The sequence below is a fragment of the Panthera pardus genome, unplaced genomic scaffold (assembly GCF_024362965.1).
Source record: "Panthera pardus isolate Hobbes unplaced genomic scaffold, ASM2436296v1 HiC_scaffold_17, whole genome shotgun sequence".
Taxonomy (NCBI): domain Eukaryota; kingdom Metazoa; phylum Chordata; class Mammalia; order Carnivora; family Felidae; genus Panthera; species Panthera pardus.
This window is the reverse complement of record NW_026526732.1, coordinates 20,038,814-20,053,331: the sequence shown is the minus strand read 5'-3', so window position 1 is coordinate 20,053,331 and position 14,518 is coordinate 20,038,814. Positions and strand designations below refer to the sequence as shown.

General features: G+C 35.4%; 1 protein-coding gene across 5 annotated transcripts in view; it reads left to right on the top strand.

Moving 5' to 3' along the window:
- Positions 1 to 14,518, top strand: part of GRM1 (glutamate metabotropic receptor 1) — a 421,316-nt gene that overhangs the window by 391,935 nt on the left and 14,863 nt on the right. The gene's annotated exons all lie outside the window — the stretch shown is intronic.

The window sequence follows — 14,518 nt, the reverse complement described above, 5'->3', positions numbered from 1 at the left end:
ATAGAAGGAAGTATGACCATGGAGCAGGAGTGGCAGTGAGGAAGCAGAAGGGACAGATCTGTGTCACCAGCCAGCCCTGTGACTTTAGCCATCGATTCTGTCAGTGCCTTATTGCAAGCCTTGGTACTTCAAGCCATTTTAGTAAAGTTTTCATAATTCAGGCCTTGGTTTAAAATATATGGAGTACTTTAGAGACTGTGGACAATTTACTGGTGAAGAAATATTGAATGGTCTGTGGCCCCACAGAATTTCGAGTGGAGTGGAGGGCACCAGAAAGAACCCTCACAGTGACAATGTGGCAGAGTAAAGTCCTAAGACAGAGGAAGGACAGCATGTTCAGGAAGCGTAATAGAAGGGGCCTCTGGTGTAGACCATGGAGTCAGGGGTGGGGATCTAAGATAGCTGAGAATAACAGCTGCCTAGACCATTAGCTAATCCATTAGCTAGGCCTAGCAGTGGGTTAAGGTGGGGGAAGGTACAGGGAAAGTGTTTAAAGCAGGAATCCCTATGTGAGAAGATAGAGAGGCAAGAGACACCACATCACATAGCGGTGTGGACGGGGGCAGTTTTCAATAGGGCCGACAGTAATTTCTTACACACAAAAAATGTTTGTTTAGCTCTGAATGGTTAAAAGCCAAAAGTTACTCCAGGGCTGATCCTAGCATGAAATCACTTTTGCTCTAGTGGTTAGATTGGTTTCCAGGCCCGACACATACCTTTTATGTTTGGGAAGAGAACCACTGCTGACTCATTCACTCAACAAATTTTCAAGTGTCCCGTGTGTGGGGGACACTGGTACAGTGCAGGGAATATAACAGTGAACAGAACAGATCCTGCCCCTGCCTTTGTGGAAGTGAAAATCTAGGCAGGAAACCAGACATCGAATGAGTAATGACAAGTGTAGTGAGTGTTGGGGCGTCTGGGTGGCTCGGCCAGTTAAGCTTCCAACTCTTGATTTCAGCTGAGGTCATGATCTCACTGTTGTGACATACAGCTCCACATCACTATCTGCCAAGCAAGTGGAGCCTGCTTAAGAGTCTCTCTCTCTCTCTCTCTCTCTCTCTCTCTGTCTCTCTCTGTCTCTCTCTGCCCCTCCCCCCTCACACTCTCTCTCAAAAACAAACTAACTAACTAACAAACAGAAAAACAAACCAAGTGTAGTGAGTGTGTATAAGAATAAATACAAGGTGTTACGGGGTGTTATTACAGAGATATAACTGGTCCCAGTGCATGGAGGCTGGACATGTTCCAGGAAGAAGTATTATTTAAATAAGACTTCTGAAGGAGAAAAGGGGTTGGCTAAGGATGGAGGGAGGCTAATAGGGTAGAGCAGTCAAGCAGTCAGAATGTAAAGGCTCTGAGTAGGAAAAATACGTGTGGCCGAAGGAAGTGAAGCAATGGAATAATCAGCTATGACCAAATCAGGGTCTAGTTAGAGGCCTTAGGAACTAGGATCTCACCCTCTGAACCATGGAAATGCTCTAAGGTCATAAAGCAGGACTGCACTGTCACCCATTAGATGTGTGTTGTAGAGCTGACACTCCATCCTCAGCATGGAGATTGCACCGGGGAGCAAGATTCGAGACTCTGGACTCTGGGATGAGGCTATTGCAGGGTCCAGGTGGAAGATTACAGTGGCCTGACCTAGGGCTTGGACAGTTGGTGGCAAAAAGAGAGATTGCAGAGAAAAATGAAGACATAAAATATAAGTAAAAGTAACATTGCTCACAAAATCCCATTTAAGACATATAGAAGAAGCAGAAATATGCAGTTACCTCACGGTTGTTTGGGTCCAAAGCCTATACAATTTGAACTTTTACCAGACTAAATGTATTAACCAATCTATAACATGATTGATCTATACAAGTAGGGGTGGATCAGACACAAAAGCAGAGAAAAGCAGTCACTGAAACAAACCTTACAAATGACCATAGACCATTGTGATACGGAGGTAGGGGAAGGGGCTGATGACCCATGGGCTTTTTGAAAATTTAAGTTCAAATTGTAAGATGTTCCTTAGGATTAATAGGGTAAAACAAGCTATCTTAGCCTAATGCCATCAAATGTTTAATTATTAAATCATGTAATGTCTATTATATCCATTCTCAGGCTTTCTGATCCAGAAATTCATAGCTTATGTTATTTACTACATATATATATTTCCTTTATTCCACGAGAAGAATCCTAGTTTCCAAGGAAACAGGAGATGATAGAATTAAAACATCTCAGAAGTATATATTTATGTTATTCCACAATAGCCATACACGTGTCTTAGAATAACTACTAATACAATATCAATCAATTAATTTCTCAAAAAGAGGTCCATACAATAGTTCGCATCTGATCTTTCCATCCCTCTTATTTAAAATAGTTTTACTGTAGGGGCACCTGGGCAGCTCAGTTGGTTAAGCATCCAACTTTGGCTCAGGTCATGATCTCACAGTTGTGAGTTTGAGCCCTGCGTCTGGCTCTGTGCTGACAGCTCAGAGCCTGGAGCCTGCTTTGGACTCTGTGTCTCCCTTTCTCAGTATGCGTCTCCCACACTCATGCTCTGTCTCTCTGTCTCTCAAGAATGAATAAACGTTAAAAAAAAAAAATTAAATAGTTTTACTGTAGCTATATTATATGAGTATATAGACATTACATACTATACTTTCTCCCTTTTAACCCTCATTTATTGGTAATTCTACAATCAAGGATGCATTTACTACTTACCTCCAGTCCTTATGATGATGTCGTAGTTATTTTGGTAGTCCAAAGCCCATACGCTTAGCCCAGAGTAGATTTTTCAGGGATTTGCTCATGAGAACAATAGTCACTTAGTTTTTGCTTGTTGAAAACAGTTCATCTACAACCTTTATATCAGATGCTAGTTTTGCTGGCTATGAAATTTAGAAAGCACATTTTGTTTTCCTAAAGTAACTTCAATATGTCATTCTAGTTACATTTAATACAAAGCTTTGCTGCCCCAAATTCTGATGATAATCTATTTTCCCTTATAAAACACTTGCTGTTTTTTCCCTAGACATCCAAAATAAATGTTTTTTCCATTTCCTATAAAGTCTGGTTATTTTACTAGAATGTGTCTTCATAATGGTTTTCTTGGGTCAACATTCTCAAGTACACAATATTCTCTTTCAATGTGTAGTTATAAATCTTTTAAAATTTCAGTAAAATTTTCTTAAGCTATATATGTGTAGTCTTCAGTATTCATTTCCTTGCTTTGTTTTTTTCTTCAAGCGTTTCTAATATCTATATATTAAATCTTTTTTATGTAGTCTTCAGTATTCATTTCCTTGCTTTGTTTTTTTCTTCAAGCGTTTCTAATATCTATATATTAAATCTTTTTTATGTAGTCTTCAGTATTCATTTTCTTGCTTTGTTTTTTTTCTTCAAGCATTTCTAATATGTATATATTAAATCTCCTTTGGCTAACTTTGATATTTACATTTTCTCCCTAATCCTTTTTATTCTTTCATTTCATATTCTTTTTATTGAAGCACAGTTACATAATTACATCGATATGCATATATTTTAATGGAAGTTTGATACAAGTTATAAAGTTGTGTGTTATACCCCTGTAACCCACATGCAATCAAGATATAGAGCATTATCTTCACCTTAGAAATTTTCCTCATTCTTTTTTAATCGGTCCCACTTCCCATCCAGAGGCAACCACACTACCGTGATTTATTAGCCTTTTCTTATTCTTGAATTTCATAAAAATGAAATAATACAGTAGATTTTCTTTTATGTCTCCATTCTTTCATACAGCATGAGATTTGTTGATGTTCTTGCATGTATCAACAGTTTATTCCCTTTAATTGGCGAGGATTGTGACATTGTATGAATATACTAAAATTTGTTTGATCAATCTAATGTGCTAACGTGCATTTAGGTTGTTTCCAACTCTCACTATTATAAGTAAAGCTACATTCAACATACATATACTAGTTTTATGAACAAATATTTTCATTTTTTGGAGGTATGTGTCTAGAAGTGGAAATGCTGGATGATAAGGCAGGTATATATTTAATTTATAAGAAACTACCAAAGAGATTTCCACAGTGATTTTTCCATTTTATACTCCTACTAAGAAAATAGGAGATCCATTTGTTGTTGATAATCCTTTACATTTTAGTCATTCTAATGGGTTTGTAGTAGTACTTAATTATAGTTTCAATTTGTATTTTCCTGATGACTTAATGATCTTAGAATTCTTTTCATGTATATTTTGGGTCATTTATATGCTCTTTTGTATGAAATATTTATCCAAATTATTGCCTATTTTTTACTGGGTCATTTGTATTTTATTACTGACTTGTAACTTCTTTTTATAATCTGGATCTAAGTTTTTATTGGACATACATATTGTAGTAATTTTTCTTAATTTGTGACTTACTTTTCATTTTCTTAGTGGTATCTTTCAATATGTGGAAGTTTTTAATTTTGATGAAGTTCAATTTACCATTTCTTTTATGGTTAGTGCTTTTGTGTTCATTTTAGAAAATCTGCCTACCCTAGGTCCTCCATTTTCTTCTAGGATGTTTATAGTTTTGACTTTTATACTTAGAACTATGATACTTTTTAATGTATGGTGTAAGGATCAAGGCTCTTTTTGTTCTCTTTCTAAATAGAGATCCAACTTTCCAAGCTTAATTTTTGAAAAGTCTTTACTTCCCTCACTGACATTGGTGCTTTTATCAAAATTCAACTGAACACACATGGACCCTCTATTCTGTTCTATTGATATATTTGTGTATCTTTATGAAAATACCACACTGTCTTCTATTCCTGAATCTTATATTGTCTTAAAATCAAAGAGTGTAACTCCCCCAGCTTTATTATTGTATTGGCAATTCTGGGTTTAGTGTATCATTGCCATTACTAAAAATTTCATCATTAGGTGTGACATTACTTCTTGGGTTCTCATTGATTTCCTTTATCAGGATGAGGATATTCCTTTATGCTCTCAGTTTGCTGAGAGATTTATCATAGATGGGCATCAAGTTTTGTCAAAATCTTTTTCTGCATCAGTTGAAATATCATGTTCTTTTTTTATTTTACTCTGTTAACATGGGGAAATATATTGAAATATTATTAAATATTTTTTAAATTATTTTAATGTTTGTTTATTTTTGACAGAAAGAGAGACAGAGCATGAGCAGGGGAAGGGCAGAGAGAGAGGGAGACACAGAATCCAAAGCAGGCTCCAGGCTCTGAGCTGTCAGCACAGAGCCAACGTGGGGCTTGAACTCACAGACCGCAAGATCCTGACCTGAGCCGAAGTCAGAGGCTCAACCGACTGAGCCACCCAGGCGCCCCTGAATTATTATTAAATATTAATCCATTCTTGAATTTCCTGATATGTTCTCCTCTGTATTGTTGGGTTGAAATGGAGTCTACTTCGTCTGACATTGGTGCGGCTAACAACTTTTATTTTTGTTAGTGTTTGCATGTTATATCTTTTCCATCCTTTGCTTTTCGGCTTTTTTTGCATGCTTATGTTTAAAGAGTGTCTCTCCTAAGGACTCATAGTTAAATTTAGATTTTGTTTCTTAGTTAGTCTGATAATATTTACCTTTGAATTAGAATATTTAGTTCATTTACACTTGATCTCATTGCTGACATAGTCATATTTATATCCACTCTTTAACTATTTTCTACTTGTCTCAGTGGAATGATTACTTCCATTTATGTTTTCTCTCCTATTGTTTTTCTCTTCGTTCTTGCCTTCTTTGGGTTAATATAGCATTTTACTATTCAATTTTCCCATGTATTAATTTGTTAGCTTAACATTCTTTTATTATTCTTTTTATGGTTACTCTAGAGATTATAAAAAGTATTTCCCAACTTTTATAATCTCAAATAAATTCAGAGTTTTATCACTTTCCAAACAAAGCGAGGATCTTAAAACACTTTAATTGCGTTTACTTGGTGTCAATTTGTGTTTTTGTTGTGCATTTTAATTCTGCACATATGTTAAATCTTATTTTACGTTGCTATTATTATTTTGCACAGTCAATACTTACCTACATATTCCTGACATGTAAATCCTCCAGTGATGGACTGAGATGACTTGAGTGTGGGTTGTAGTTTTACAAAGTTTATTCGGCTTCACCTGGTGCATCCTGTTACTAGGGTACAGCTATCCAGGGGTCCTGTGAGTCCCCGCTGTTTCCTTGGGTTTAACATTTTTTTTTAAATTTTTTTTAACATTTATTTATTTTTGAGACAGAGAGAGACAGAGCATGAACGGGGGAGGGGCAGAGAGAGAGGGAGACACAGAATCTGAAACAGACTCCAGGCTCTGAGCTGTCAGCACAGAGCCCGACGCGGGGCTCGAACTCACGGACGGCGAGATCATGACCTGAGCCGAAGTCGGCCGCTTAACCGACTGAGCCACCCAGGCGCCCCGGGTTCAACATTTTTTAAATGCCTTTAATTTCAATTTTGATTCCTCAGGGCTGTGAGACCTCCAAAAGCTTCATTCTGATTTCCCACAGTTTTCTACTTAGCTTTGTGTCCTGTGCTTTGTGCAGTCTGAAATTTGCACATTTTTCATCAGGGAATCTACTAAGTGTTAGTCTCTCTCTCTCTCTCTCTCTCTCTCTCTCTCTCTCTCTCTCTCAGTTTCTCTGTGTTTGTTTGTTTGTTTTGCCTCTCTCCAGAATCTTGGCTCCTCAAGTCCTTGCTGACTTGGAAGACTTGAAATCAATTTTTGTGTCTATAGCCCTATGCATTTATAAAGTTTTTCCTGTTTCGCTACCTCTTAGTTAAGACCCTCTGCCTGGATTTTCAGTCTGTTCTCATGAACCAAAAATCATCAAATGTTCCAAGGGCAAAATAGCTTGAAGGTTATCTGCTTACCTCTCTGAAGTTCTCTTCTTTCTGACTTATTGGTACCTTGGATTCTGGTTGCCATGACAGTATTCAATGTCTTTAAATGGTTTTTTAAAAATATTGTATCAGTTTTTTGTTAATTGATCTCAGTGGGAGACTTGGTTTAGTCCAAGGTATTACATCCTACCCTGAAGCAGATGTCCTCTTATACCAATTTTAGTATCTCCTCCTCTCCTTTTTCAGTAAGCTCTGATATCACTATGGTTACTTTTAGGGCCATGGTGTCTATACATTGAATACTAAGAAAGAAACTCTATGATAATTGACTATTCAGTTCTTTTTCAGGTTTGATGGATGGTGACAGGAAGCTATTAATGCCTCTACTGAAAGAGAAATGATAGCATAAAATAAACTGTAGTAGAAACACGTATCTAATATTGATGTTAGTGCCATAGCCAAGAATATGAGAAGTTTGACAGAATTCTAGACTTTTTGTTATCATTCCAACTTCAATTTTAAGCTTTTTACCAAAGTAATTATTTCTTTTTTCTTTTCTTTTTTTTTTCAATATTTTATATTTTTTCAAGGAATAGGAAAAGAGTTGATTTACATTTCTAGTCTTTTTAGCAAATCACATATATAACAAGGATTCATCATTTTTAATCGACCAAAATTAAAAATAAATTTGAAATTATGATTACTAATGAATCATAATTTATGATAAGTTATCAGCTATTTTCTGTTTTCCAAACACCTGCATTAGTTTGCCATGATCACTGTTTGTATGCCATGTATAACACGTTAGGCAAACATGATTTTTGTGTAATTTAATTAGATATTTGTCAAATGCTGAAGAAACAAGAAGCATAAGACATGACTCATGCTCAAATTGGAGATAATAACATATGTAAATGTACCAAACATACAAAAACTTTATGAATGCTATAATTTAAGTCAATTTAGACTTAAATTGACTTCTGTCTGAGTATGACAGAAATTTGACATAATCTAGTAGAAATTTTCAAATTTTTAAAATTTATACCCCTTTTTTCATTAAGGTATTATTGAGATATAACTTTGTATTAATTTCGATGTACAATATAATCATTCGATATTTGTATATTTTGTGAAATGATCACCACAGTAAGTTTAGTTAATATCTGTCAGTATACAAAGTTACAAAAGTTTTTTTATTTCTTTTGTTATGAGTTAGGAACTCTTAAGATTTATTCTCTTGTCAACTTTCAAATATGCATTACCATATTATACTGGTTTGCATGAAAAATATTAGCATGAATATCCAAATTCTATAATTTCTATTTGATATTTTTCCTTAGTAGTTCATATTTTAATATATGTTTTTAGAATTTTTACTTTTTTTCAGCAAAAGAAAACACATTCACAGATTCTATTCAATGCCTTGGTTTATTGGGGTAAAGCCAAGAAGAGAAGGAATTTTGCTCATGAACTATATGTTATGATAAATTTATTTTTGGAATAATAGTTATTGTTTATTTTTCATATACTAAAAAAGTGATAAATATTTATTGTAGGAAATTTTTAAAATACAGGAAAGCACAGAATAGCTGGTAAAAATTATCTAAATTCTAGCAATATATGGAGAAAAACCACCATTACCTTTTTTTTTTGGTATATTCTAATTTTTACAGAAACACACAAATACATATACACATTATTTTTACTAATTATTTGTAAACTTAATTTTCACTGGAGATTTTATGACATTCAATATTTAATATTAGGATTTGGTATTAGTTATAGATACAATAATTGTTTTTGATATTCCTAAAACTACCAAAGTGATGGAGACGCTCAGAAGTATTTTTGACTTATTTTCTATTAGAAATATTTCTCCGTTCTGTTTTGATTTTTTTCAATCATTTATTAATTTACTGTAAATAGGTGACCACATGTCTTTTTATGTCCTCCAAAAGTTCCAATTTATTCATTTTGTCATGACATGACTTTCAAAGCACTCCCTTCATCCTTAAAAGCAATTATTCATCCTTTGCATGAGAGATTATATGGTTTCCTTTTATTTCCGAAAGTTGGGGCAGGATAAATGGGGGATAACTGGCACACATTGGTAAATCTGGCATGGATCCTGCCCTTCAAAAACTATGGCTTTCCAATGTAGGCGATAAGAATTAGCATCAATTAGTTATATAACAAAAAGTGAAAAGGATCACAAGAGAAATGCAAAGATATAATATACATTGTGATGTGGTCAAGAACTTGATAAACATCTTAGAATGCTGAAGGAGCTATGTGCTAAATTTTGCAAAGAGTAGGAAGGTTCAAGGAACATATATGGAAGACTAAAACTTCTTACAGTATCAGGGAGTTACTGAAGTGATAAGGAGGGCAAGACTAGAATGTCAGAGAGAGAAGAACTGAGAAGTGGACCAATGGTCTGCAGCTGCTTTGCCTGGGGGAGCATCCGCCAACTCCAGACCCTGGCTGGGGGCTTAGTGGCCAGGCATGGACTAGGCTTAGTATCCAGGTATGACCCAAGCAGAGTCAATGGAGGGAGCAAAGAAAGCAGAAGAGATGCTGTGGCCTTGAAGCTGAAGTGATAAAATGCAAAGCAGAGAGGCTTCCACACATTCTAGCTTCTCTCCCAAAACATTTGCCATTGTCTGCAAAACATTTGCAATTGTCTGCAGTTCAGTGGATCAGAAATGTTAAAAGATAAGCTACACACTTCTGATATATGGAGTTATTTTTCTGAGGGCTTCCAATTCTGAGAAGACAGACCTTCCTGTGGAAAGAATGAGAAAACACCCTAGCAACCATGTGAGGCCAGAATGACAAAACTGGAGAGGCACTCAATCATGTGGTCAAGGTTCCACATCAAAACATTTGCCTAATGCTGAAGATGTGTGGGTCAGAAAGCCAAAAATCTAAATTGAAAATCTTTGAGAAGCTGACCAGAATCTCCCATAGCCTCTTAATGCTGAGTGTACTAGTGCACAAGATATTCTATTAAAAATCCTGAAGAGGTAGCTCAGTTGGTTAACCATCCAAATCTTGATTTTGGCTCAGGCCATGATCTCACTGTTTGTGAATTTGAGCCCTACATCGAGCTCTGTGCTAACAGCACAGAACCTGCTTGGGATTCTCTGTCTCCCTCTCTCTATACCCATCCCTCGCTCTCTCTCTCCAAAATAAATAAATAAACTTAAAAAAAAAAAAGTCCTGAAGGGATTTTCCTTACTGTAGACCAATTCCTAACCCAATTATAAACTAACTTTGACTCAGCGCAGTCTGGATTAGATTAAGATGATATGTCCGCCTCTACTTAACAGATAAAGTAGTAAAACAACTCTTAGCACAGATAATACCATCTACAATTTACAGCCTCTGGAGAACCTTATTTTGTGTGTGTGTGTGTGTGTGTGTGTGTGTACATTCATATGTGTCTTATGTGTTTAGGCATGGAAGAATTAATATAACCAAAAAATCAAGGGAAACAGTTAGACAATAGAAACAGACTCACAGGTGATATACTGATCACTGTTGGAGGATGCTAGAAAACGAAATCATTACTCTGAACACTGGTAAAGAAAAAAGAATCACCATTTGACTTGTGTTTTCTGTTTGAACTCTACATCAGAGGAACTGAATAGCTGATGAGGAGAGGTTCTACTTTAGAAAAGAAATCTAGTTGACAAATACAGAAAGAATGTAGAATTAGATTACCATTTTGCAGTTTTGTAATAAAATAATTGATCTTCGTAATGATCATCAATGACTGCTAAAACCATTGGATGAAAGGCTGATGGGAAGTTTTGTAATGTATGCTTTAGAGTGACTACACCTAAATGCACTGATCAATCTTAACATGATTAATAGACAACCTGATCTATGTGCTTTTTGATCTGGTATAATAGAAAGTAGACACTACCTCCTATGAATTATATTCCCTGCATAAGCAACCATGAATCTGATCAAGCTCTTAGATCTAACTATCAATTCATAAGCAATAATAGGTCACAGAAAAATATGTTGAATGACACTATAGGGACTCAATAAGTAAAACCCATGATCTGGGAAACAATCAGTCTTTCTTCAACAAATAAATAGCCAGGAAAAGGGAGAGGGGAACACCTACAGACTAAAAAAGACTTAAGAGACTCATCAACAAAATGCAATTTGCAGATCTTGTTTGGATGTTGATTTAAAATCAAAAATAAAATAAAAATATATGAGACAATCAGGGAAATCCAAATCCTATAATATTAAACATTTAATATCAAATATTAAAGAATTACTATTAATGTGTTTTAGATGTGATAATGTTATTGTTTCTTTTATTATAAAAATGTGCACCTGTATTATAGGCCTATGTACTGAATTGATTAAGGATAAAAGACATAATGATTTGGCTTTATTTATTTATTTATTTATTTTTAAAGTGTATTTATTTATTTTGATAGAGAGCACAAGCAGCACAGGGGCAGAGAGAGAGAAGGAGAGAGAGAATCCCAAGCAGGCTCCACACTGTCAGCACAGAGCCTGATGTAGGGCACAAACCCATGAACAGTGAGATCATGACCTGAGCTGAAATCAAAAGTTGGATGCTTAACCAACTGAGCTACCCAGGTGCTCCAACTTAGCTTTACTTTAAAATTAATAACTGGCTCGTATAGGTGAAAGAAGATTCACAAATATATTGATTATTAGTGAAGCTGGGTATTAGGGAAATAGTGGTTCATTTTAGTGTTTTCTCCATGTTTCCATATTTTTAAAATTTTTCAGAGTAAAAAGTCAATTTTGAGGATGTCTGAAAAACAGATGCAATTGGAAAGAATATACAAACTCTTACATATTAGTGTAAATTGTGCAAGTGCTTTACAGCGCAATTTGGTCATATATAAGAAAATGAATGTGCACTCACAACAATCCACCAATTTTATTTCTAGGTTCACACCATAGAAGAACTCTCCCACTTAGGTGTGCAAGGAGACATAATCAAGAATGTTTACTGCAGCATTGCTTAAAGTGGCAAAATGTAGGAAACAACTTAAATGGCCACCGATAGGAGAATTGATTATGTTTTAGGTAATGTGGTATGTATTCAGTTTAGTTTAAGTGAATAAACTAGAGCTTTATCTATTAATGTAATACCAAATGGACAAAATGGGAAAATTGCTGAATGGAAATAGAGTATGATGTTATGTATATAAAATCTAATAACATGCTAAACACTACCATATATTATTTACTGACACATATGAATATATATGTTGTAAAAGCATTAAAAAATTCCAAGTGATGATCCATACCAAATTTTCCCCCCAAAAGGATAGGATTAATATTGAATAATATACAGGGGGCTTCACATATTTCCTTTATGTTTTCAAAAGAAAGAAAACTATAATAAGACAAAAATGTTCATATTTGACAAATTTATAATGGCAATTAAATTGAATTTTATTAGAACATTCTCTACAGACTCTTATTAGCTTGGAAATGTTTATAATTAAGAGCGTTTAAAGAGAGCAGTATTTTACACCTCTATGGAAAAACTGCATTGTGTGTTTATATAAAGAATATTAATGTACTATGTTAGATATGCATGCACTAAAATGGAGAGTAGAACAAATTGCCACTTACAGATGGCCTACATATACAGTCAGAGCTCCACTCTGCACTCTGATGAACGAATGTTGAGAAATAAATATTTAAATTCAGATAATAGAAAAATGCATTTGGCTTTGGGAAGCAGAGGCACAAATTATCCCATATTTATCTATAAAAACAACAACAAAAAAAAGAGAGACCATACTCTGCTAAAATGGCCTTGAGTGTTTGCTGCCCATCTTTATGATTACTCTGGACAGCTGCCACATTATTTCCATGGTGAACTGACCATCTGGAATTGTATAGACCATTTTTTCTCTGCTAAAAGTAGACTCACCTCCAAACCTATCATAGACACAGAACTTCAGACACAGATAGCTTACCTGCTCTGTAGCTATCTTTCACCTGCTCCTGCCATATCCATTCAATGTCACTAATGTTGCTCCCCACAAACTTCATCTCCCACAATTTGGAAAGTAGCAGTTTATTAGAGAAAACAGTTTATTTTCTACTAGAAGTTACTGAGATTCTTGAATAAGGAAAGTGATTAACAGTCATGAGTAAAATGAAATAAAGTTTGAGACACTATGAATTAGTCTACTCTAAACATACTCAGATGTAACACATCTGGGTCTTTTGTCTGTGTTTTTGTTCCTCATCCTTCAGAGGAGGGGGTTCAATAGTGATGTATTAGGCTGGGATAGCATTTTGCCAATTGGAAGCATTTTCACATTTATTCTTTCAAAATCCTTCCTTATGGATGTAAAAATTGAGTCTGATGGGGGCAAATACACAGTTGGAAAGTGCCTGGTTTCTGGAGTCCTACTCCAGACATCATACTGCTATGCTACAATGAGTGAAACTTGCTTGTGACAACTTTTCAAGTTAACGTGAAGAATAATTCCTAGCATACAAACCAAACCGATGTATGAGTGACTTACTATAAAGAAAATGATACATTAAAACAAAGTCATATGACATGAAAAAATGCTCAACATCACTCATCATCCAGGAAATACAAATCAAAACCACAATGAGATATCACCTCACACCAGTCAGAATGGCTCACATTAACAACTCAGGCAAGAGGAGATGTTGGTGAGTAATGTGGAGAAAAGGGAACTCTCTTGCCCTGCTGGTGGCAAGGCAAACTGGGGCAGCCACTCTGGAAAACGGGATGGAGGTTCCTCAAAACATTAAAAATAGTACTACCATACGACCCAGCAATTGCATTACTGGGTATTTATCCAAGGGATACAGGTATGCCGTTTTGAAGGGACACATGCACCCCATGTTTATAGCAGCACTATCAACAATAGCCAAAGTATGGAAAGAGCCAAATGTCCATCGATGGATGAATGGATAAAGAAGATGTGGTATACATATATATATATATGTGTGTGTGTGTGTGTGTGTGCGCGCACACACACACACACACACACACACACACACACAATGGAGTATTACTAGGCAATCAAAAAGAATGAAATCTTGCCATTTGCAACTACCTGGATGGAACTAGAGGGTATTATGCTAAGCAAAATTACTCAGTCAGAGAAGACAAATATTGTGTGACTTCACTCATATGAGGACTTTAAGATACAAAACAGATTAACATAAAGGAAGGGAAGCAAAAATAATATAAAAACAAGGAGGGGGACAAAACATAAGAGACTCTTAAATATAGAGAACAAACAGAGGGTTACTAGAGGGCTTGTGGGAGGGAGGATAGGCTAAATGAGTAATGGCTTAACTAACTTGGATGTAAATTATAAAAAATAAATAAATTATAGAAAGCTAAAAGAAAAGAAAACAAGTCATATAGGACTAAGTACACTCAAAGAGAGATAGCTTCTTATATAAAGGAAGTTTTGGACAATGGGAATAGGTGGGAGAAACTATAACAAGCGGTGACTGTATAGCAAGGAGGAAGGAACAGAAAAGAAGGAAGGAAGGAAGGAAGGAAGGAACAGAAAAGAAGGAAGGAAGGAAAGAAGGAAGGAAGGAAGGAACAGAAAAGAAGGAAGGAAGGAAAGAAGGAAGGAAGAGAAAAGAAGGAAAGAAGGAA